General features: G+C 43.7%; 1 pseudogene; it reads left to right on the top strand.

Moving 5' to 3' along the window:
- The first annotated feature begins 3,828 nt into the window (after positions 1 to 3,828).
- Positions 3,829 to 9,945, top strand: LOC133072626 (GTPase IMAP family member 6-like; annotated as a pseudogene).
- The last annotated feature ends 12,134 nt before the right edge of the window (positions 9,946 to 22,079 follow it).

Raw genomic sequence — 22,079 nt, 5'->3', positions numbered from 1 at the left:
CTTCAGGGTCACACAGATTTCCATCCCAAGAGCTCTCCTAAAGAAAGTTCACGCCTGCAGCATTTTTATCTCAGAATCTGCTCCTGGTGAACTCAGCCAGTGACACCCGTCCAAGCACACGGTGTGATCTTCCTCCCCCAGTTGAGCAGGAAGCGGGGAAGAATTGGGGAGGTGGGGCCCCCTTAGCATCCTGCAGATCCTGTTGTGAACTCTGTGGTGCAACATAGGGCTCCGGGCATTTTCTGGTGACTGCATCCTTTGAGATTATTTTAGTCTGGAAGCTGGCTGATCTTACAAGTGTACTTTCATATTTCAGAACCAACGTCCCTATCTATAATACAAAACGAAAGTTACAGAGGCCTTAAAAAAAATCAGCATTGAATTAAATGCATCACTACACCTAGGAAGGTGTATGGGGAGTTTCATGATTTTTTTTTTTCCAGGCATGTTGTATTTTTTGGTCCATGCACGTGTGTGTGTGTGTGTGTGTGCATTAATCACTTTCTTTTTTTTTTGTTTTCAGTTTTGATTGTGTGTGTGTGTGTGTGTGTGTGTGAAGTATGGTGTTAATAGAGGAAAGGGCTCATATAAGTTTACAGCTCACTGAATTTTCAGTTGTCATAAACTGAATACAGCCAAGTAACAAGTACACAGTTCAAGACACGGAATGTTGTTGGCACATTAGAGGCCCCAGTTATATCTTTTAGGGATGACCTCTTGCTGAACTTAGGATAACATAGATTAGCTTTAGCTGTTGTTGTACCTTTTCTCAATGAAATTATGCAGTAGGTATTCTGTTGTATCTGCCTCTTTTTTTTTTCCTTACCATTATGTTTTGAGATGCATCCATATCGTTATATGTAGCAATAAATCATGCAGTTTCATTGCTATGTACTATTCCATTGTATGAATAAAACCCACTATATATAATTTATAATGTGTGTGTTCTCAGTTGTATCCAACTCTTTGCGATCCTGTGGACTGTAGCCTGCAAGGCTCCTCTGTCCATGGGATTCTCCAAGGAAGAGTACTGGAGTGGGTTGCCATTTCCTTCTCCAGGGGATCTTGCCAACCCAGGTATTGAGCCTGCATTTCTTGTGTCTCCTCCACTGGCAGGGGGATTTTTTACTACTGAACCACTGGGCAAGCCCAATAATTTATAACATAAAGTTATAATTTAGATAACCCCATTAATTTGGATCGGCTGCTTTATTCTCCTGACTTTGTTGTTGTTCAGTCACCCAGTCATGTACAACACTTTACAACCCCATAAACTGTAGCACGCTAGGCCTCCCTGTCCCTCACCATCTCCCAAGTTTACCCAAGTTCATGTCCATTGCATCAGTGACCCCATCCAGCCATCTCATCCTCTGATACTCTCTTCTCCTCCTGCCCTCAATCTTTCCCAGTATCAGGGAATTTTTTAATGAGTCTGATGTTTGCATCAGATGACCAAAATACTGGAGCTTCATCTTCAGCTTCAGCATCAGTCCTTTCAATGAGTATTCAGGGTTGATTGATTTGTTTGATCTACTTGCTGTCTAAGGGACTTTCAGGAGTCTTCTCCAGCACCACAGTTCGAAGGCATCAATGCTTTGGCACTCTGCCTTCTTTATGGTCCAGCTTTCATACTGGTACGTGACCACTGGGAAGAGCATAGCCCAGACTATATGGACTTTTGTCGGCAGAGTAATGTCTCTGCTTTTCAACACACTCTCTGGGTTTGTCATAGCTTTCCTGCCAAGAAGCAATGGTCTTCTGATTTCACGGCTGCAGTCACCATCAGCAGTGACTTTAGAGCCCAAGAAGAGGAAATCTGTTACTACTTCCACCTTTTCCCCTTCTATTTGCCATGAAGTAATGCAGCTGGTTGCCATGATATTAGTTAAATTTTTTTTTTTTAATTTTTTAGCTTTCAGCCGGCTTTATTGGGAGTATAAATGACAAATTACATATGTTTAAGGTACATGCAACTTGATGATTTGATACATAGTTTGTGAAATAGTCACCACAATCAAGCCAATTAACATGTCTATCACCTCACATAGTTACCATTTTTCTTTCTTTCTGTTTTTGTGGTGAGAGGATTGACACTAATGTCCATTGGTTTGCTATCCTGGGTATCCTGCTATAAATATTGTGGATATTACCTTTTGTTGGCGAGCACACATTTCTGTTGCTTTGCACCTTGGGGTAGAATGGGGAAGGTTGACCATGTGTAATATTCAGGTTTCTGAGATACTACAGAGCATTTTCCAAAGTGGTTCTACTAATACACATTTTCACTAAGCATGGGAGAGTTCTGTTTGCTTCACATCCTCGGAAGTTTCTCAGAGTTTTCTTCATTAGATTTTTATGCAGTTTTAAAGTTTATTCTCAGACTTTTTATTTTCTTTATTTTTATTGTCGTTATTGCTTTAAATATCACAAGTTATACCTAATTGACAGTTGTTTGTATGGTAGACAATTTTTATGATTTTTATTTAATTTTGCATCCATCAGTTTACTAAATTCTCTTATTGTTCATAATAGTTTATCAGCTTACTCTGTTAATTTTTCCCAGATTTATAAACAAAGCATTTACAAATAATGATAATTTCACATCCACCTTTACATTTTATACATGCAGTTTCTTTGTCTAGAAGAAATATTGCCTACAGTATATATTTCCTCTAGAAAAAAAAATTTAAAATAGTGTTAATAGTGAACATTTGAATCCTCCATACATCCTTAAACCTCCAAAATATTTATTGAAATATTTTTAATAACAGAGTACACTCCTTGAAAAATCTTTTGGTTTCAGCTCTTTACAGCAGTTCCAGAGAATAAAGATGGGAATGTGGCATTCAAGTAACTGAAAAAGTTCTTTGAGGTCCAAGCATCAAATAAAAGAAAGATCCTCTGAGAAAACGAAGAGGAAAAAGTTGGAAGTGACTAATACTTGGCCAGTATCACCTAAAGGGGGAGAAGAGAAGGAAAAGCAAAAAAAAAAAAAAGAAAGAAAAATTGTGATGCCCACAGCCTAGGAACACAGACCCACTGAGAGAATAAGATTCAACCCCCAAGTAATGCTTCCCTCCTCACTCCTTCCCACATCACAGGACACAGGATGAAAACAGTGAATAAAGAGGAGTGAACAGCAAGATACAAGTTCTATTTAAGAAGGGGTTTTAGGGAAACCCACAGACAACTGGGGAGAAAAACAAGGGCACCAGAGGAGAATGAAGCTCCAGCAGACATTAAACACAGCCCAGCTCCCAGCCAGGTCAACGTAAAATCTCACACCACAGGCCTATTCACCTTAATTCCTCACATCTGAGATTATCATGTCCGACTTTCAACAACGTTGCAGGATGTGCTAAAGGCAGGAGAAAGCACAGAAAGCAAAGCTTAGACCCAGGCTCTGATGTGACACAGATCTTGGAATGTTCAGGCACAGAATGTGTGTGGATATACACAAATATAGAGAGACACTAATTGTAATGAATTGGCAGGTGTGGCTCATGGGATTATGGAGGTGACGAGTCTCAAGATCTAGGGTCAGTAAACTGGCGACCCTGGAGCCAATGGAGCGGCTGAAGGAGGAGCTGGGGGAGGGAGAGAGTCAGGGAGTATGTGTCATGATGGAGAAAACAGAGGATGTCTGCAGGAAGGGGAATTCTCAGAAAGGGAGGAAATCAGTAAAAAATCTGTCTGCTGGCAGAACGTTTTCTGAAAGATCTGCTGCTTTGGTTTAAGCCTCTGAGTTCCACTTGTCCTAATGCAGGATAAAAGTAATAACAACACTCGTGTTCCTGTTTCCCCTGTCGATGTTACCAGTGAAGTCACTCAGTCGTGTCCCACACCTGCGACCCCATGGACTGCAGCCTGCGGGCTCCTCTGTGCTGGGGTTTTCCAGGTGAGGACACTGGAGGGGGTCGCCACCAGGCCTGCAGACAAGCGCAGCTGCAGAGCTTTCTGCCTCAGGGGCCTGGCTGGGGGGCTCCGCCACTTCCTCTTCCCTCTTCTCAGGGCTGACGGCTGCGCTCTCAAGGGCAGTTCTTGAGCTGAGATCCGGGTCACGTATACTGAAAACACACCCGCCATGTCCCCTGTGTGCGTACGTCTGGGGCAGTGTCACTGACGTCCTCCATTCAGCCTACGGTGTGTTATACTCAGAGGAGACACAGAGCGTTCAGGCGAGCGCACGGCCCTAGGAGACGCCAGACACGGGCGTTCCTCCTGCCCCGCGGATGGCGGGGTGGTGAGTCCAAGGCCTGGGGAGCGTGCCTGTGTGTGGGCGTCTGTGTGTGTGTGTGTGTCTGTGTGCGCGTGTGTGCTGGGCTTGAGAGCGTGTCGTGGGGGTGCTGTGCACAGTGTGTGTGTGTGTGTGTATGTGTATGAATATGTGTGTGTTATGTTGGTGTGTATGTGTGTTTGCATGTGTGTTTGCATGTATACGTGTGTGTGTTGTGTTGGTGTGTATCTGTGTGTTGTGTGTGTCTATTTGTGCATAGATGAATATATGTGTATTTTCCGTGTGTGTTATGTTTGTATATGTTGTATGTATATTTATATGCGTGTTTGTGTGTGTGTGTGAGTGGTGTGTTGTGTGTGTGTATCTTTGTATGTCTGTGTTGTGAATATACGTGTGTGAGTGGTGTCTGTGTCTTATGTTTGTGTTTGTGTGCTGTGCATGTATGTTCATATGTTTGTGAGTGTGTGTTCATGTGTGTTGTATGTGTGTGCTATGTTTGTACTTTTGTATGTGTATGTGTGTAGGTAGTGAATGTGTTGTGGTTTGTGTGTATATTTTGTTTGTATGTTTGTGAGTGTGTGTGAGTAGTCTTTGTGTTGTGTTTGTATATTTTGTTTGTATGTTTGTATGTGTGTGAGTAGTCTTTGTGTTGTGTTTGTATATTTTGTTTGTATGTTTGTATGTGTGTGAGTAGTCTTTGTGTTGTGTTTGTATATTTTGTTTGTATGTTTGTGAGTGTGTGTGAGTGTGTGTGTGAGTGTGTCTGTGTGTGTGTGTGTGGCCCTGTTTCAGGAGCAATGGGAGGAGCCAGGGGAGTCAGGAGGACCTTGCAGCCTTTGGGCTCTGCCTGGAGCTCCCTGCTTACCCTCGGGCAGGACGCTCTGAGTCTCACTTTTCTCCTGGGAAACCTCACAAGGTGACAGATCTGCTCCATGTTGAGACAAACACTGTGGCACGTGGCACACGTGTGGTGATGCTCTGTTGGGCAGGGTTTGGGGTGGGGCGGCCGGGGGCTGGGCAGTCAGCTCTCTGGGCCTGAGAGTGGGTGACAGGAGTTCCTGGTGGGCGACAATGCCCTCCTTGGCAAAGAGGACTGGGAATTGCTCTAGAAAATGTAGTAAAATGTCCTGGAATCTTCCAGGGGGACAAGATCTCAGGAATATGTAGTTTGGACTCAGCATCCACATCTCTGGGGACACGGAGGCCCCAGCAGCGTGACCACCAGAGTCGGTGGCCTGGAGCTGAGCACCGTGGACCCGGGGCTCCCAGCAGGCCTAGACCCCACGTGGAGAGGGAGCCTGTGCGTGTCTGCTGCCCTCCTCACCCCCCAGCGCTCAGCCTCTGTGGCCCCCACTGCCAGGCTCCCCCCACAGATCGTTCCGGCCCCATGAGCCCCTCACCAGGCCCTCCAGCAACGTCCTGCTCACATCTACCTGGCACCCTGGCCACTGCTCCCAGGACAGTGTCTGTCAGGAAGCATCTCTGGTCATTTATGCCCATCACAGAATCCCCCCTCCCAAATGGAGAATAGTGCAGGGGAAGGAAGGGGGAAACAGGGTCCCTAAAGGAGGTAGCGGGTGTCTCAGACGCCCCCTCACTGCGTCCCATGCCAACAAACCGATGCAAACAGCTTCCATGGGTTAGAGAAAGGCAAAAGTCAGGAGCCCCTGAAAGCTCAGGGGAAACATCGGTAGATACATTATGGTTTCTTTCTAGATGGAGGAAGAAGAATTCGAAATCCTTCTCCTGGAGGAACCTGAAGAAGGCGCATCCCAGGATCCTTTTCCAGGTGGGTCTGGAGGTAAAACAAAACAACATGGACTTGAGAGAGGCGGGGCCGGGGCCTGAGGGGCAGGAGGTGTGCTGGGAGGGGCAGCGGGAGTCCCTCTGTCAGAGACTCGCCCACTGGGGTGGCCATCACAGGGCGTTTGGGTTGGGCCTTCCTTCACCCCAGCCAAACTGAAGGGAAGGGCCCCTGATGGTGCTGTGGGTCAAAGCGGGTGACAGACCACAGCCACTGCCCCTTCACTGAGTGTCAGGAAGGATGTGTTCGTGGGTGCGACAGACGATTCGCCCCAGGCCCCTGGTGGGTGTTGCCCTGGCTCTGCTGTGAGACTCTCAGGACCACGGGGGCTGCAAAGCACTAGTGAACACATAGCATGCAATCAAGGGCCTGCAGGTCTGGACTCTGTCTTCCCAAGGGGCTCCCTCCCCCCAAAATCTGTTTCATCAGGGTCAGGGGCTTCACTTTCATGGGCTCAACTTTCCATCTAACCTGGGGAGACAGAACTTAGGAATTTAGGAATGCTGGAAATCCATCACTTTCCTGGATAAAGGAATTGATTAGCAATTTTTTATGCAGTTCCATGCACCTATGTTTTTATTTGAAAAACTTTAGTGGCCTGAGCCATTGGGAGAAACCCATAATATTAAGCTGCATAGGAAAGCGACAATCCCAGTGTTCACACCTGATTTACCCTTTTTGCAGCAATCAGGGTTAAGTATTACTTTAAAATTCCTCTTCCATGCTCAATGTATTTGGCTTTTAAGTCCAAAGGCGTGGCATGAGTGTCTCCAGGCTTGCCCAGATGGGAAACCACTATCTTCCTCCAGCTTAGCATTTGAGTACAGATAGACACAGCCCTTCCCTGCTTCTGGGGAACTCCCAGTCATTTCCAGGTCACCTGCAGAAGCTGGAGGGAGGCAGTATCTTCCAGTCAGAGTTGGTGGGTGGGTCAGTCCACCAAGGCAGAAAGGCAGGAGAAACACAGCCCTGCTGGGGAGAGATGGAAGAAGATGGTGTCAGTCCTGGCCTCAAGAGGCTGAGGGCTCTGCACTGAGACACAGCAATGTCTTCCCTGGGAACAGGCTGGAAATCAGCTAGGGTTTGGTGCTTCTCTGTGTGCTGTGGGCCCTGGGACCTGCAAGGCCAGGAGAAGGGAATTCCCTTCGTGCCCTCCAGCCGTGGTCATTTCTAAAATCTCGACGTGGGGTCCTCAGTATTAGATGGACATGAAACATCTACTCAGAGCTGATGGTTCTGATATTCTCCTGGGTGAGGGTGTCCAGCCCAAACTTCAACAGTGGAGCTTAGGACTGGGACCCCAGTGTGAGCTGTGCTGTGGAGCTGGGGGTCTGGCTGAAAGGACCCCACCCTCACAACACTCCTTGTTGGGCAAAGTGAAGGTAATGTGGCGTGTTCGATCATGGCAGGGAGTGGATGGACACAGAGGCCGTGTGCTTCCAGCTTCACCCTCTTCCTGGGAAGGGTCTCCAACCACAGGGGCTCGAGGAAGCTCAGGCTTCCAGTTCATGAGGGGATGATCCCACCTGGTGGGAATAGGTGGCCCGAGAAGAAGTTTCAAAACAGAAGCATAAAATGTGGTGTTCTGCCATATGATCCCACAATTCCACTACTGGGGAATATACCCCATAGAGTTGAAACAGATGGTGAATATATGTGCACTGAGGTGGATAGCAGCATTATTCACAATAGCAAAAAATGGAAACAACCTCCCGTATCCATATATATATGAATATGGATTCATATATACACCTACACCTACAGTGGAATATTACTCAGCCTTAAAAAGGAAGGCAGTTATGACACTTGCTCCAACATGAATGAACCTTGAACACATTATGCAAAGCCAGACACAGCAGGGCAAAAATTGCCTGATTCCAGTAACGTGAGGTCCTTAGAACAGTCAAACACATGGAGACAGAAAGAGCAGTGGATGTCAGGTGTTGGGGGAGGAAGGATGGGGAGTTAGTGTTTAATGGGGACAGGGTGTCATTCGGGAAGATGGAAAGTTCTTGAGATGCCCAAGTGATGACTGCCCAGGAATGTGAATGTACTGAAGGCTACACCTAAACATGGTTCAAATGGTACATTTACGTTATGTATTTTCTACCTTAATTTTTTCCCCAAAAGTTAAAAAAGGAGAAAAGGAAGGAAAGCATATGAACCTAGGGCATATCTCCGATGCAGACGCTGGTCTTCCTTTGTCCTGCCCCGACCCGGACCATCTGCCCCCAGGGGAGGCTAAAGCGAAGGACGGGCTCTAAACGCGCCCCCCCCCCACCCCACCCCCGCCACCTTCTCTTGATGCTTCCAGGGCAGCGCGGGGATGAAGGGACCCCGCAGACGCTGAGGCTCATCCTGGTGGGAAAATCCGGGAGCGGGAAAAGCGCCACGGGAAACAGCATCCTCGGGAGGAGAATGTTCGAGTCCAAGCTCAGCGCTCGCCCGGTGACCCAGGCCTTCCAGCAGGGGCGCCGCGCGTGGGCGGGGAGGGAGCTACAGGTCATCGACACCCCGGACATCCTGTCCCGCTGGGAGGCGCCGCAGGGGACCGCTCAGGGCGTTGGCGAGGCCGGCCCCCGCTCCCCGCCGGGGCCGCACGCGGTGCTCCTGGTGACACAGCTCGGCCGGTTCACCGAGGAGGACCAGCAGGTGGCCAGGCGCCTCGAGGAGGTGTTCGGGGCGGGCATCCTGGCCCGCACCGTCCTGGTGTTCACGCGGAACGAAGACCTGGACGGCGGCTCGCTGAGGACATTCCTGCAGGAGACAGACAACCGAGCGCTGGCCAAGCTGGACGCGGTCTGCGCGCGGCGACACTGCGGCTTCAACAACAAGGGGGACGGAGCCGAGCTGGAGGCCCAGCTGAGGGAGCTCATGCGGCACGTCGAGGGGGTCCTGTGGGAGCACGAGGGCCGCGCCTACAGCCTCCCGGCCGCCCCTCACCCCCGCGCCGCGCCCCGGGAGAGCTGGGGCCTCTGGCGGCCGGGCGCCGAGGAGGGGCGCGGGGACCAGGCCTGGCTGCGGGGCCTGCGCCGCATCCTGAAGGAGCCCGAGCAAGCTGGAGGCCAGCTCCCGCCGAGCGCGCCCATCTGAGGCACAGGCCTCCGCGGCTTCCTGCCTCCGGCTCCCAGGCCCCTCACTTGCCGGCTCCATCCCAGGGGTCCCTGCCCGCTCCTGACTCCAGGGCAGCATCTGGTCAGGCGGGAGGAGGTGGGTGGGCTCCTGAGTTCTCAGCTCCTTCATCACACCTTCCAGAACACAGGGGCCCTCCTGCTCTGCGCCCCCCGCCCATCCTCACGTGTCTCTGGCGTTCCCTCTCTGCAACAGAACTCTGAGAGAAGCCAAGCGTCCTGAGGCGGGCCTGTGCTCCTTTCTGCCTTGGAACCCCGGCAGCATCCCGGCCACTGGAGGCTCGGCTTATAACTCGATGCAGATCAGCGTGGAATGTGGACCGGGCAACTCTGCGTCTCTTGGGCTGTGTCCTTGCCCGTTAAGAGGGCAGGCACGATGGCTTTTAGGGCCCAGCGCCATGTGGGGCAGGACAGGCTCTGGGCTGGGGAGGAGAAGGCAACTAGAAACGGGGGAGGGCCACAAGGAGCTGCTCTTGATTCGCTCTTGAGAGAGGCCACCACCTGCAGCAAGGGAGCCCCATGGGATGGAGCAGGGCAGGGCAGGTGTGTCCAGGGGCCAGGTCTGCTCAGGAAACGGGCAGACACATCGGAGTATGCTTAAGATAGCCTTTGTGTCAGACTGCTTACTAAGTAGGTGATCCATCTCCTGCTGAACTGAAACATAGCAGTTATCATATGTTAAATTTTCATATTCCCTATGATTTCTGTGAGAATTTTTGCCTCTTCTTGTCTTCCATCTTCTCAACTCCTATATGAATAAAGTATTGATTTGATTTTTGTGGCTTTGATTGTAATATGAACTCTCCCCCCTCACTCACGATTTCCTCCCCAGTCACCATTTTTGTATTTCTTTTGTTATATTCAGGCATTTATTCTTCAGTGTAAAAATTAAAATTACTTGTTGAGTTTTCTAAAAAGAACATTGTTGTTATTCCAGTTGGAATTGTCTTATGTCTATGTCTGACTTTGGGAGAATTGGAAGCAAGATAAGTCAGACAGAGAAGGACAAGTACTGTGTAATATGTGGAATCTAAAAAGTCAAACCTGTTTAAAAAAGGAAGAGAATGGCGGTTACCAAGAAGTGGAGGCACAGGGGATAAGATTGATGGTGTTTTAGGCACAAACTTGTCACAAGCACTAAAAAGCCATAGAGGTCTAAAGTACAGTAGATTGAATGTAGAAATAATATTGTAGTATAAGTGTGTGATATGCTAAAGATTGTTAAAATGACAACCAACTATGATATACCAGTCTACCAAAGTAACACTCAGCACACCTTAAATTTACACAATGTGAAAAGAACAAATTTAAAGTCACATTAAAATCTGAAACATAAAAAAAAAAAAAAAAAGCAACAAAAAACTGGGAGAATCTGTAATTCCTCAAGCATAAGTGAAATAAGGTCATTTTGTTTCTAAGTGAATAGACCCATTGCTTCATAGCCACTGAATTAACAGTTAAAATTATCTGCATTTCCTTCAAGATAAGAAGATACATATCTTTAACTTAGGTACTTTTGTTTTAACCCTGTTGGCTTAATTGATCTCATCCTAGAGAATACAAGTATTGCCAAATGACAGGCACTGTCACTGACAAGCATCAAGTCTCTAAATGGCAAATAGCAAGTCACTCAAAACATGTCATTCATTAAAAATTCTAAAGGAATTGCTTAAAATTATATGGAATTTGGAGTTTTCTCTCCTTTGTTACTAAAAGTCAAGGAAAATCCCTCCCAGGACATTTCAGAAGGAGGGGGAGTTGTTGCTTCACACCATCGCTCCCTGAGCATCAGAGAACAGGCAGGCATTGTCGGTTTATTCTGGAAATCCCATGGTCTGTGTACCAGAAAGAAAGAGGTCCTGTGGATGACGTCATGGGTAGGGGAAGGAGAGGGTGTTGTCTTGGCCAAAGTTGTGAATATTGGTATTAGAGAAGACTCTTGAGAGTTCCTTGGGCTGCAAGGAGATCAAAAAAGTCAATCCTAAAGGAAATCATTTCTGAATAGTCATGAGAGGGACATACTGGGACTGAAGTTCCAAAACTTTGGCCACCTGATGCAAAGAGCTAACTCATTGAGAAAGACCCTGATGCTGGGGAAGGTTGAAATCAGTAGGAGAAGGGGAAGAGAGAGGACAAGATGGTCAGATGGCATCACCAGCTCGATGGATATGAGTTTGAGCAAGCTCTGGAAGATGGTTTTGGATAGGGAAGCCCGGCGTGCTGCAGTCCATAGGGTCTCAAAGAGTCAGACACCACTTAGCAACTGAACAACAACAACATTCTAAAACATTAAAGTATTTATGAAAAGCAAATTTATGAGTAGAGCATCTATGGAGTGGGAGACTTTAAAAAATTCTTTTTATATTTTGTATTGGAGTATAGCCGATTAAGGAGTGGGACACTTTTAACATATCTTTCTCGTTGGCTCCATAAATTGCAAGTGTTGCTTTTCTTTTGGAAGAGCTCTGCCCATCATGAAAAATGCCTTTCTGTTATTAAAACAAAGCAGTTTCTCATGAGCTAGATTTCTGTTTTTGAGGTGATTGACATCATGATTACATGTCATAGTGTCCTGAGTGTTGACATCCTTTTAGAACTTAAGTCTAGAAATTCAGCATTGTTAGCTGCTGTTTGTATTTGTCTTTTGTTCATTGTTTGTAGCCAATATTTGCTCTTTCTCTTCAGTCTTATGAATAGTAAAATTAAAAAAATTAGCAAACCAAATGTAATAATACATTAAAAGGGTCGTATACCATGATCAAGTGGGATTTATCCTAGGGATATGAGGATTTTTTGATTTCTGCAAACCAATCAGTGTGATATACCATGTTAACAAATTGAAGAATAAAAAACATCCAATTATCTCAATAGGTGTAGAAAAAGTTTTTGATAAAATTCAGCATCCGTTTATAATAAAAAATCTCCAGAAAGGGGACGTAAAGGGAACATACCTCACCACAATAAGGCCATATATGACAAACCCATGGGCTTCCCTTGTGGCTCAGTGGGAAAGAGACTGCCTGCCGATGCAAGAGATGTAGGTTCGATCTCTGAATGGGAAAGATCCCTTGGAGAAGGGAATGGTTACCCACTCTAGTATTCTTGCCCAGGAAGTCCCACGGACAGAAGAGCCTGGCAGCTACAGTCCAGAGGGTCCCAAAAGAGTTGGACATGACTTAGTGACTAAATAATAACGATGACAAACCCATAGAAAACATATTACACAACAGTGAAAAGTTGAAAGTCTAGGGTCAGGAGCAAGTTGATAATGCCCACTCTTGCCACTTTGACTGAACATAGTTTTGGAAGTCCTAGCCACAGTAATCAGAAAAGAAAAAGAAATAAAAGCAATCCACATCAGAAAGGGAGAAGAAACTGTCACTGTTTGCAAATGACTTGATACTATATATAGAAAATCCTAAAGAAAACTACTAGAGCTCATCAGGGAGATCAGTGAAGTGCAGGATACAAAATTAATACAGAGAAATCTCTTGCATTCCTATACACTAACAAAGAACTATCAAAAAGAGAAATTAATGAAAAAATCCCATTTACCTTTTCATAAAAAAGAAAGAAATACCTATGGGTAAACCTACCTCAAAGGAGATAAAAGACCTGGACTCTGAAAACTATACCACATTGATGAAAGAAATTGAAGACAATACAAACAGATGGAAAGATATATCATGTTCTTGAATTGGAAGAATTAATACTGATAAGATGACCATACTACCCAAGGTGATTTACAGATTCAGTGCAATCCCTATCAAATGACCAATGGCATTTTTTAAAGAACTAGAAGAAATAATTTAAAAAAATTTGTATGGAAACACAAAAGATCCTGAGAAGTCAAAACAATTTTGAGAAAGAAGAGCAGAGTGGGAGGAATTATGCTCTGTGTAATCAAAACAATGTCAACAGTAATCAAGACAGTGTGTTATTGGAGCAGAATCAGACACATAGATTAAGGAAATGAATAGAGGCCCCAGAAATAGACCCATGCACTTATGGTCAAAGAAAGCAAGAACATACAGTGGAGAGAGACAGTCTCTTAAATAAATAGTTCTGGGAAAATTGGACCGCTACAGGTAAAAGAATGAAATTAGGGCATTTACTAACACCATATACAAAAACCCCTCAAATTGGGTTAAAAACCCTCAAGTTGGGTTAAAAACCCTCAAGTTTGGTTAAAGACCTAAATATAAGGCTGGATACCATAAAACTCCCAGAGGAAAATATAAGCAGAACACTCTGACAGAGTGCTATATATTTATATATATTTGCTTCTGTCTCCTGAAGCAAATGAAAGAAAGGCAAAAATTAAAATATGGGAACTAATTAAACTTAAAATCTTTTGCTCATCAAAGGAAACCATCAACAAAATAAAAACACAATCCTCAGATTGGGGAAAAATACTTGCAAATGATATGAGTGAATAGGGGTTAATGCTCAAAATACATAAACAACTCATGCAAGTCAATATAAAAAAAAGCTGTTTGATTTAGAAATGAGGAGAAAACCTGGACACACAATTTTCCAAATCAGACAAACAGATAGATAACAGGCACAGGAAAAGATGTTCAACATCATTAATCATCAAGGAAAAGAAAATTCCCACAATGAGATATCATTGAATACCTCACATCTGTCAGAATGGATATCATGAAAAAAAAACAAAACAAACATTTGTGACAATGTGGAGGAAAGGAAACCCTCCTACATGGTTCATGGGAATGGAAATTGGTGCAGTCACTGTGGAAAACAGTATGGAGGCTTCTCACTAAAAATAGAAGTACCATATAACTCCACTCCTGGGTATATATCTGAAAAAATACTAATTCAAAAAGATACATGCACCCAGGTTTCATAGTAGCATTATATGTGGTTGCCAAGACACGAAAGCTGTCTAAGTGTCCATCAATAGACAAACAGATTAAGAAGATGTATGTGTGTATATATATATACACACATACATATATATACACACACACATACATATATACATATATATATCTATACCATATATATATATATACCACACACATACACACTGGAATACTACTTAGCATCAAAAAGAATAAAAATTTGCCATTTGCAAGAACATGGATATACTTGGAGGGTATCATGTTAAGTGAAATAAGTCAGAGAGAAAAAGAAAAATACTGTGTCATATAACTTTCAGTGGACTCTAAAAGATACAACAAAACTAGTGAACATAACAAAAAAGAAACAGACTCACAGACATAGAGAACAAACTAGTGGTTACCAGTGGAGACAGGGAAGGGGAAGGGGCAATATAAGGGTAGGAGATGTGAAAGGTGCAAACTGTGTGTTAGTTGTTCAGTCGGTCTGACGCTTTGCGACTCCATGGACTGTAATCTGCCAGGCTCCTCTGTCCAGGGGATTCTCCAGACTAGAATACTAGAGAGGGTTGCCATTCTCTTCTCCAGGGGATCTTCCCAACCCAGGGATTGAAGCTGGGTCTCTCACATTGCAGGTGGATTCTTTACTGTCTGAGCCACCAGGGAAGCCTATAAAATAAGCTGCAAGGATATATTGTACACATACAGGGAATGTAGCCAATATTTTATAAAAACTAGAAATGGAGCTTATTTAATTTTATGTAGAGTACATCATGGGAAATGCCAGGCTGGATGAATCACAACCTGGAATCAAGATTGCCAGGAGAAATATCAATAATCTCAGATATGCAGATAACACCACCCTAATGCCAGAAACTCCAATACTTTGGCCACCTCATGTGAAGAGTTGACTCATTGGAAAAGACCCTGATGTTGGGAAAGATTGAGGGCAGGAAGAGAAGGAGATGACAGAGGATGAGATGGTTGGATGTCATCACTGACTCAATGGACCTGGGTTTGGGTGGACTCCAGGAGTTGGTGATGGACAGGGAGGCCTGGCGTGCTGTGGTTCATGGGGTCACAAAGAGTCAGACATGACTGAGTGACTGAAGTGAACTGAATGCCAGAACGTGAAAAGAAATTAAAAAACTTCTTGATGAATGTGTAAGAGGAGAGTGAAAAAGCTGGCTTAAAACTCAGCTTCAAAAAACTAGGATCATGACATCGAATCCCATTGCTTCATGGTAAATAGATGGGGAAACAATGGAAACAATAACAGACTTTCTTTTCTTGGGCTCCAAAATCACTGCAGATGGTGATGGCAGCCATGAGATTAAAAGACACTTGCTCGTTGGAAGAAAGCTATGACAAACATAGGCAGCATATTAAAAAACAGAAACATTTCTGGCTGATGATGCAAAAAGATTCTCATCGGCCAGAAGTGCAACATGAATGTGCAAAAGCTAAAATGGCTTAACATCATGCTACACTTTTCTACTAAAAATGTATTGCTGTGAGTGGTCTGTATTTAAACCCAACAAGACATCTAGGGAGTCCATACACATATCAGTGAGCAGGTGTAGTTTGCTTATTTATAGCATGTTTCTTTTTGAAAAATTAGTGGTGGACACATTTGGATCACATTTATACAGTTATAAAAAATAAAGATTTGATTTTGGTCATAAAAAAAAAAAACCAGAAATATCACTTTGCTGACAAATGTTCACATAGTCAAAGCTACGGTTTTTCCATCCATCATGTATGGTTGAGAGTAGGACCATAAAGAAGGCTGAATGCCGAACAATTGATGCTTTAGAACCACGGTGCTGGAGAAGACTCTTGAGAGTTCCTTGGACAGCAAGGAGATCAAACCAGTCCATCCTAAAGGAAATCAACCCTGAATATTCACTGAAAGGACTGATGCTGAAGCTGAATCTCTAATACTTTGGCCACCTGATGCTAACAGCTGACTCATTGGAAAAGACCCTGATGCTGGGAAAGACTGAGGACAGGAGGAAAAGGGGGTGACAGGGGATAAGATGGTAGGATGGCATCACTGACTCAGTGGACATGAGTTTTAGCAAACTCTGGGAGATAGTGAAGGACAGGGAAGGCTGGTGAGCTGCAGTCCATGGGTCGCAAAGAGTCAGATACAACTGAGCAACTGAACAACAATAAAAGGAGTATAAACTTTAAAAACTGGGAATCACTATATTGTACACCTTTAACTTATACAATAGTTTTCATAAACTATACACAATGAGATATGAACTCAGACCTGTTAGGGTGACTGAAGGAAAGCTACATGGCTCAGAAAATCCTGGAGTTAAAACTCCCTTCCAGGTCCTCCCCACTATTCTATACATAACAAAGAACTTTCTCCCCGGAAGAAAGGAATGACCATTAAAATTGATTACGTTCAGCTCCCAGCCGATCCCAGTCTCCGGCCCATCTCAGGAATTCTTTGCCCCAGTTGTTGAAAGTTAACTAATCAAAAATAATCTTGAGGAAAAACAGACCCCCTCAAAACAATTGTAGCTCCGCATACATATGTTTTCCATATATACCTACTCTCTTCTTGACTTAGCACAGCAGTCCCTGGTCTGACTGCTGCCCCTTCTCGCCTCATTAAAGGTGATCTGTTCTTGTAGAGAATCGGTCTCGTTCTTTCTATGAACCTCGTCTTCTCTAGTTCCTTTACCTTACAATGACCACATCAAAAAGCCAAGAAATAACAAGTGTTGTGAAGATGTGGAGAAAAGGGAACCTCATGCACTATTGATAGGAATACAAAAAAGTGCAGCCACTGCAAAATACACTATGGAGGCTCCTCAAAAATCTAAAGTGGAATTCCATATGATCCATCAGTCTCAGGCCTGGGTATTAATCTAAGGAAGATGAAAACACTAACTAGTAAAGATGTTTGTGCCTCTATGTTCATTGCAGCATCATTTACAATAGCCAAGATATGGAGACAACTTCCGTGTCACTGATGGATGAATGGATAAAGAAATTTTGGTATACACATGCAACCCTGTGGACTGTAGCCGACCAGGCTTTTCCATCCATGGGATTCTCCAGGCAAGAATACTGGAGTGGGTTGCCAGTCCCTTCTCCAGGGGATCTTCCCGACCCAGGGAACGAACCCAGGTCTCCCGCATTGCAGGCAGACGCTTTAACCTCTGAGCCACCAGGGAAGCCCACACACATGCACACATACACACACACAAATAGTATTCAGCCATAAGAGAGAAGGAAATCTTGCCCTGTTGACAACATGGATAGACAGGAGGGCATTACAGTAAGTGAAATACGTCTAACAGAAAAACAAATACTGTGAAAACCAATTTATATGTGGAATCTAAACAAAACAAAAGCCAAATTCATAGATACAGAGAACATATTGGTGGTTGCCAGAGGTTGGGGTTGAGGGTGGAAGTGGGAGAAATGGATGAATGGGAACAAAAGGCAAAAATAATAAAATAAAATAAAATGCATACTCATTGCAACATGTATACACATATATAAGCTAATGGGAAATACCAAGACTTAGAAATATTTTTGATTGACTATTGAATCTCCTGGAAAATGCATGAATTTTCATTTCATGCAAATTGAAATTCAATAAAGTTGAAAAACTGCAGTCATTTAGGTACAATTGGATGTAAGCAGCATAGTCAAATGTAAGAGATTGTAAAATTGGTCTAAGTTGTCACAGGACCTTGTCTCCAGGCCTTTTTACAATGTTAATTTGGATCTCTTCTAATGAAGAGTTAGGACCTATTTTTGCACTTCTCAAAGTGCACTTTGCTCAAAGCCTCAAAGGCTTTGCAGTTTTACTTTCAATAATTTCTGCTCTTTTAAGCATTTGCTGTTTTTGCATTTTTCATTTCCTGTTTTCTTCAACCCACAGACTACCTCCTCATGTATGTACAGATATTTATCTGTACCTATTTGCTAGAAATTCTATGATAAAGAGACCAGAGGATGATTTTCACACACATTCCAGCACAGTCCCCAAGAAGTTTGTGGTTGGCCCGTTTCTCAGAATCTTCTCACAATAACAAGAGTGGCTGTTATAACTTTACGTGTACACAGGCACAGCCATTTCCTGCCTTGTCTCCTTCACCTTTGGCCTTACCAAGGTCCACTTCCCCTCCTCTACATGGGATGATGCTCACAGTGGACTCAAATTTGCTGAGGAGGCCTGACTGAGGATGGTCGCAGCTCTGTCATGAGCTGAGCGAAAGATCCAGTGCAATCAGTGGATGCAGGTTCTTATGCCCTCCTGACAATGGAGTTTTAAAAGCCTGAACATAATAGAAACTTTAAGAAGGCAGTTTCCTTTATCTTTGACTATTTTGAAGTCATAAAAATTTGAAATTAGTATTAGAAAGTCTCTATCTCCAAGTTGCAGATGACCACAAATAATTCTGTGTATAAATATGTAAAAGTAATCTGTTCTCTCTTGTTACATTTTATTTCTATGTAACAGGAGATCAGAGATTTCAGCATCAATTTAGCAAACTAGTCATATGCCAACCATTCTGGAAAATGGATTGAGATCAATTATAGACCACAGACATTTTTCTTTCTGAAATCCCTAATAAAACTGAGATGTCACAGTGAATTTAGGAGCATACATCAGATACAAGAGGATGCAACAATTTCTGGGAGGAGCACTGGGGCAAAACATCCACAGACAGCTTGGCCCCAGAGAGGCTACGGCTGAGGCATCCGCAGAGGAGACAGAAGCACCGTGGAGAGGTGGGCTTCAGACACTTCAGCTGCGATGGGATGGGGCTCCGGATCCGTTGGGGATGTGACCATGAGACAGCGGGCCCAACTGTCTCCTCATGTTGCCCTGTTCAGAGGCTCACACTTCAAGGTCTCTCTTCCCGAGTGCGTAACTGAAGGATTCTGCCCTAAAGATTAGAGCATCTCCAGAGAAAACCCTCCACATTCGGGCATTTTGTGTTCCCTCTCCATAACAGCCTGTCCTGCGGTCACCTCAGGTGAGACCTGCACTCAGAACCCTCAGTTACAAGTGAAACTTCCAGCTTTTCTAATGATTTATTCCAAAATACGAAAAGGTGAACAGGGGGAACTGCCATTTGAGGACAAACTGCAATATGATGGAGAGATGAAAGAGACAGAGATAAACAGAAAAAATAGCCTTAAGGGGGCCATTAACTCAGCAAACAAAAACATGAAAAAACCTAACCAAGGGAAAATAAATTTCTCTTTTAGATATTATCTAGATTAATCATCCTCCCACTGAAATCAACTAAAAATGCTGAAAACACATTAGATAACTTTTCTTAAGAGCATATGTGAGTAGGCAAGTAGTAAGCATTCTCAGAACAGAACTAAGTGGGTGACAAGCGGAGTGCAGCAGGCTGTCCCCCTGAGGATACTTTACCAGCTCTGGAGAATTTAAACTTTGCTTCTGGAAGCCACATTGACATGAAAATCAGACTTAAGGCGAAAGGGGATTCAAGGTGGGAGGCAGCTGGTAACTAATAGAGGAACTTGTATCTCTAAGTCCAAAGGGACACTCCCTCAATGAAGGGTGACATAGGGGTCAGTGAAATGGATGAGAGATTTGTAAAAGGAAAGATCAGAATGAAGTTTAAGGAGCAAAAGATGCTTATAGACAAAGAGAGAGAATAGGCTAGAGGAAGACTTTAAAGTAATAATGGTTGGAATTTTTTTTTTTTTCCTGAGCTGACGAAATCAGCAATCAACACATTCAAGAAATCGAACACCAAAGAAGTTCATTAGGAAAGAATTCACACCTTAATGTGTAGTAGTGAAACTGTGGGGAAAGTAATGGACCAGAATGAACAGACAGATGACCTTTGAAGGAAAGAAGGCAGGAACTGGGCTGATTTCTTAGTAATGACAAAGGAAGCCATAAAAGGGTGGGAGCAGGGTTTCAGTGTGCTGAAAAAAAAAAAAATAACTGTCAACTTAAAATTCTACACTCTTGGAAAATAGCTATCAAAAATAAGGCAAAAGAAACACATTTTAGACAATACAGACTGAGTGTCTTACCACCAGGAAAACTTAACTAAAATTTGTAAGAGTGTACTTGAGCAAGAGAAAAGTAATCCCAGATGGTAAATCAAAGGTGAAAAAGAGAAGAAAGAAAGAAAGAAGAGATACTATTAATAATCTCTAGGGCTTTCCTGGTGGCTCAGTTGGTAAAGAATCCGCCTGCAATGCATGAGTCCCAGATTCAATCACTGGGTCGGGTAGATCCCCTTGAGAAGCAAATGACAATCCATTTCAAAATTCTTGCCTGGGAAACCTTATGGACAGAGGATCCTGGTGGGCTACAGTTCATCGAATCATAAGAGTTGGACTCGACTTAGAGACTAAATCAGCAGGGCTTAAAAAGGAAAAAATAAGAAAACAAAAATACATAGCAACAATAATGTAGAGATGGGGTGACAGGTGGGAATAAAAACTAAAATATTCTAAAGTATTTGTTGTATAACAGAAAGATGAAAACATAGAATTACTTTTAAACTTTGACAAGTTAAGAATATGTGTTATGTAAGGAATATAGCCCATATTTTATTATAACTGTAAAAGATATCTAACCTTTAAAAATTGAAGGAACATTAAAAATTTCCATACAAGTAAAGGAAAAAATTCAAAAGTGAAAAAAATAACCAGATAATCCAAATTAAGACACAAAGAAGAAAGAAAAGACAAATTATGAAACAGGTTGGACACGTAGAGAGCAGAAATTAAAATTATGAATGCATCCAAATAGACTATGGATTTTAAGTATGATAAATACATCACAGACTTCAGTTATAAAAATAAATATTTTTTGAAGTGGATTGCAAAAGAAATCTGACTCTAAAACATCAAACTAGAGATAGATTGAAAGCAGAAATAAAGGCAAATACAGCAATACAATTCTAAACAAACACAAACAAAATATCAAAGGAAATAGACTTTTCCTTCAGTGTCTATTGAGAGTTATTATGTACCAACTGTTCTGGGCAACTGGATATATTAGCACATGATAGCAGGTAAAGATCCCTGCCTCTCCAGACATACCAGTATTCCTTGAAGGAACAAACAACAAACAAAAAAGGAATAATTTATAAAATAAAGAATCATTATAGAAGATATTCCCTTATGTAAGAATAAGAACTCAGGGAGCATGGTAAAGAGGACCCAGGGTGAGAAGGCAGGTGAAACTTCAACAATGTGGAAAGTGAATAACCTACCAAGTCCTATTCTGCAACATGGCAACGTGTTGATGCCAAATACCAGAGAATGCAGTCCAGTTTAGGACAGGATTTAGATAGGATGCTGTTTGACAAGAATAAAGAACTTTGAGAATGATTGCCCTGGATATTCCAACAAACATATGTTTATAAATATAGATGAGATTGATTTTCAAAAATGTACGTTGGTTTGCAGCTTCCTTGGGATCTATCCAAGTTTCGTTTGAAAGCTGACGGTGAGGCAGACCATCCAGGCTGCAAGCTGGCAGGTTTAATACCTAAGGAACTGACTCAAGATGTTTGTCTTGGGCAGCCCCAAGAAAAGCAGTTCTTCACACCTGTCTGCCAGAATCTGAAACGCTTATAGAGAGGCCTTGAGTGGGTTTGATCACTTACAGCACCCAGACTGTCAGTTTCTACTTGAGGCTGCATCCTTGGAGGGGCTTCTGGGAGTGGGGAGGTGAGCAGAAGGCACATTTCTAGGACAGGGAAGTGGCTGGGGAGCCCTCAATTGCATGGGTGCAGTTTGCTGGTCCACCTCTCAACCCCGTGACCAGCTCTCATGATCTCACAGGCTCCCCTCTCCCTGGGCTTTCACCAGCATGGCGGTGGCTGCTCTGTGGCTCCCTGGCTGCAATGCAGGCAGATGCCACAGCAACAATAGAGTCACATGCGAGAGAACACGGGTGAAGTCAGTGATTCCCAAGGGAATGACAACTTTTTCTGCCAAAAATCATATGACCTGAAACTTGGATTTAAGGAGTCCCCCACATAGGGGGTGGGATCACTCAGGGT

This window comes from Dama dama, chromosome 18, assembly GCF_033118175.1.
Source record: "Dama dama isolate Ldn47 chromosome 18, ASM3311817v1, whole genome shotgun sequence".
NCBI lineage: Eukaryota > Metazoa > Chordata > Mammalia > Artiodactyla > Cervidae > Dama > Dama dama.
Note: the sequence above shows the minus strand (reverse complement) of the source record. Positions and strands in the feature narration are given on the sequence as shown.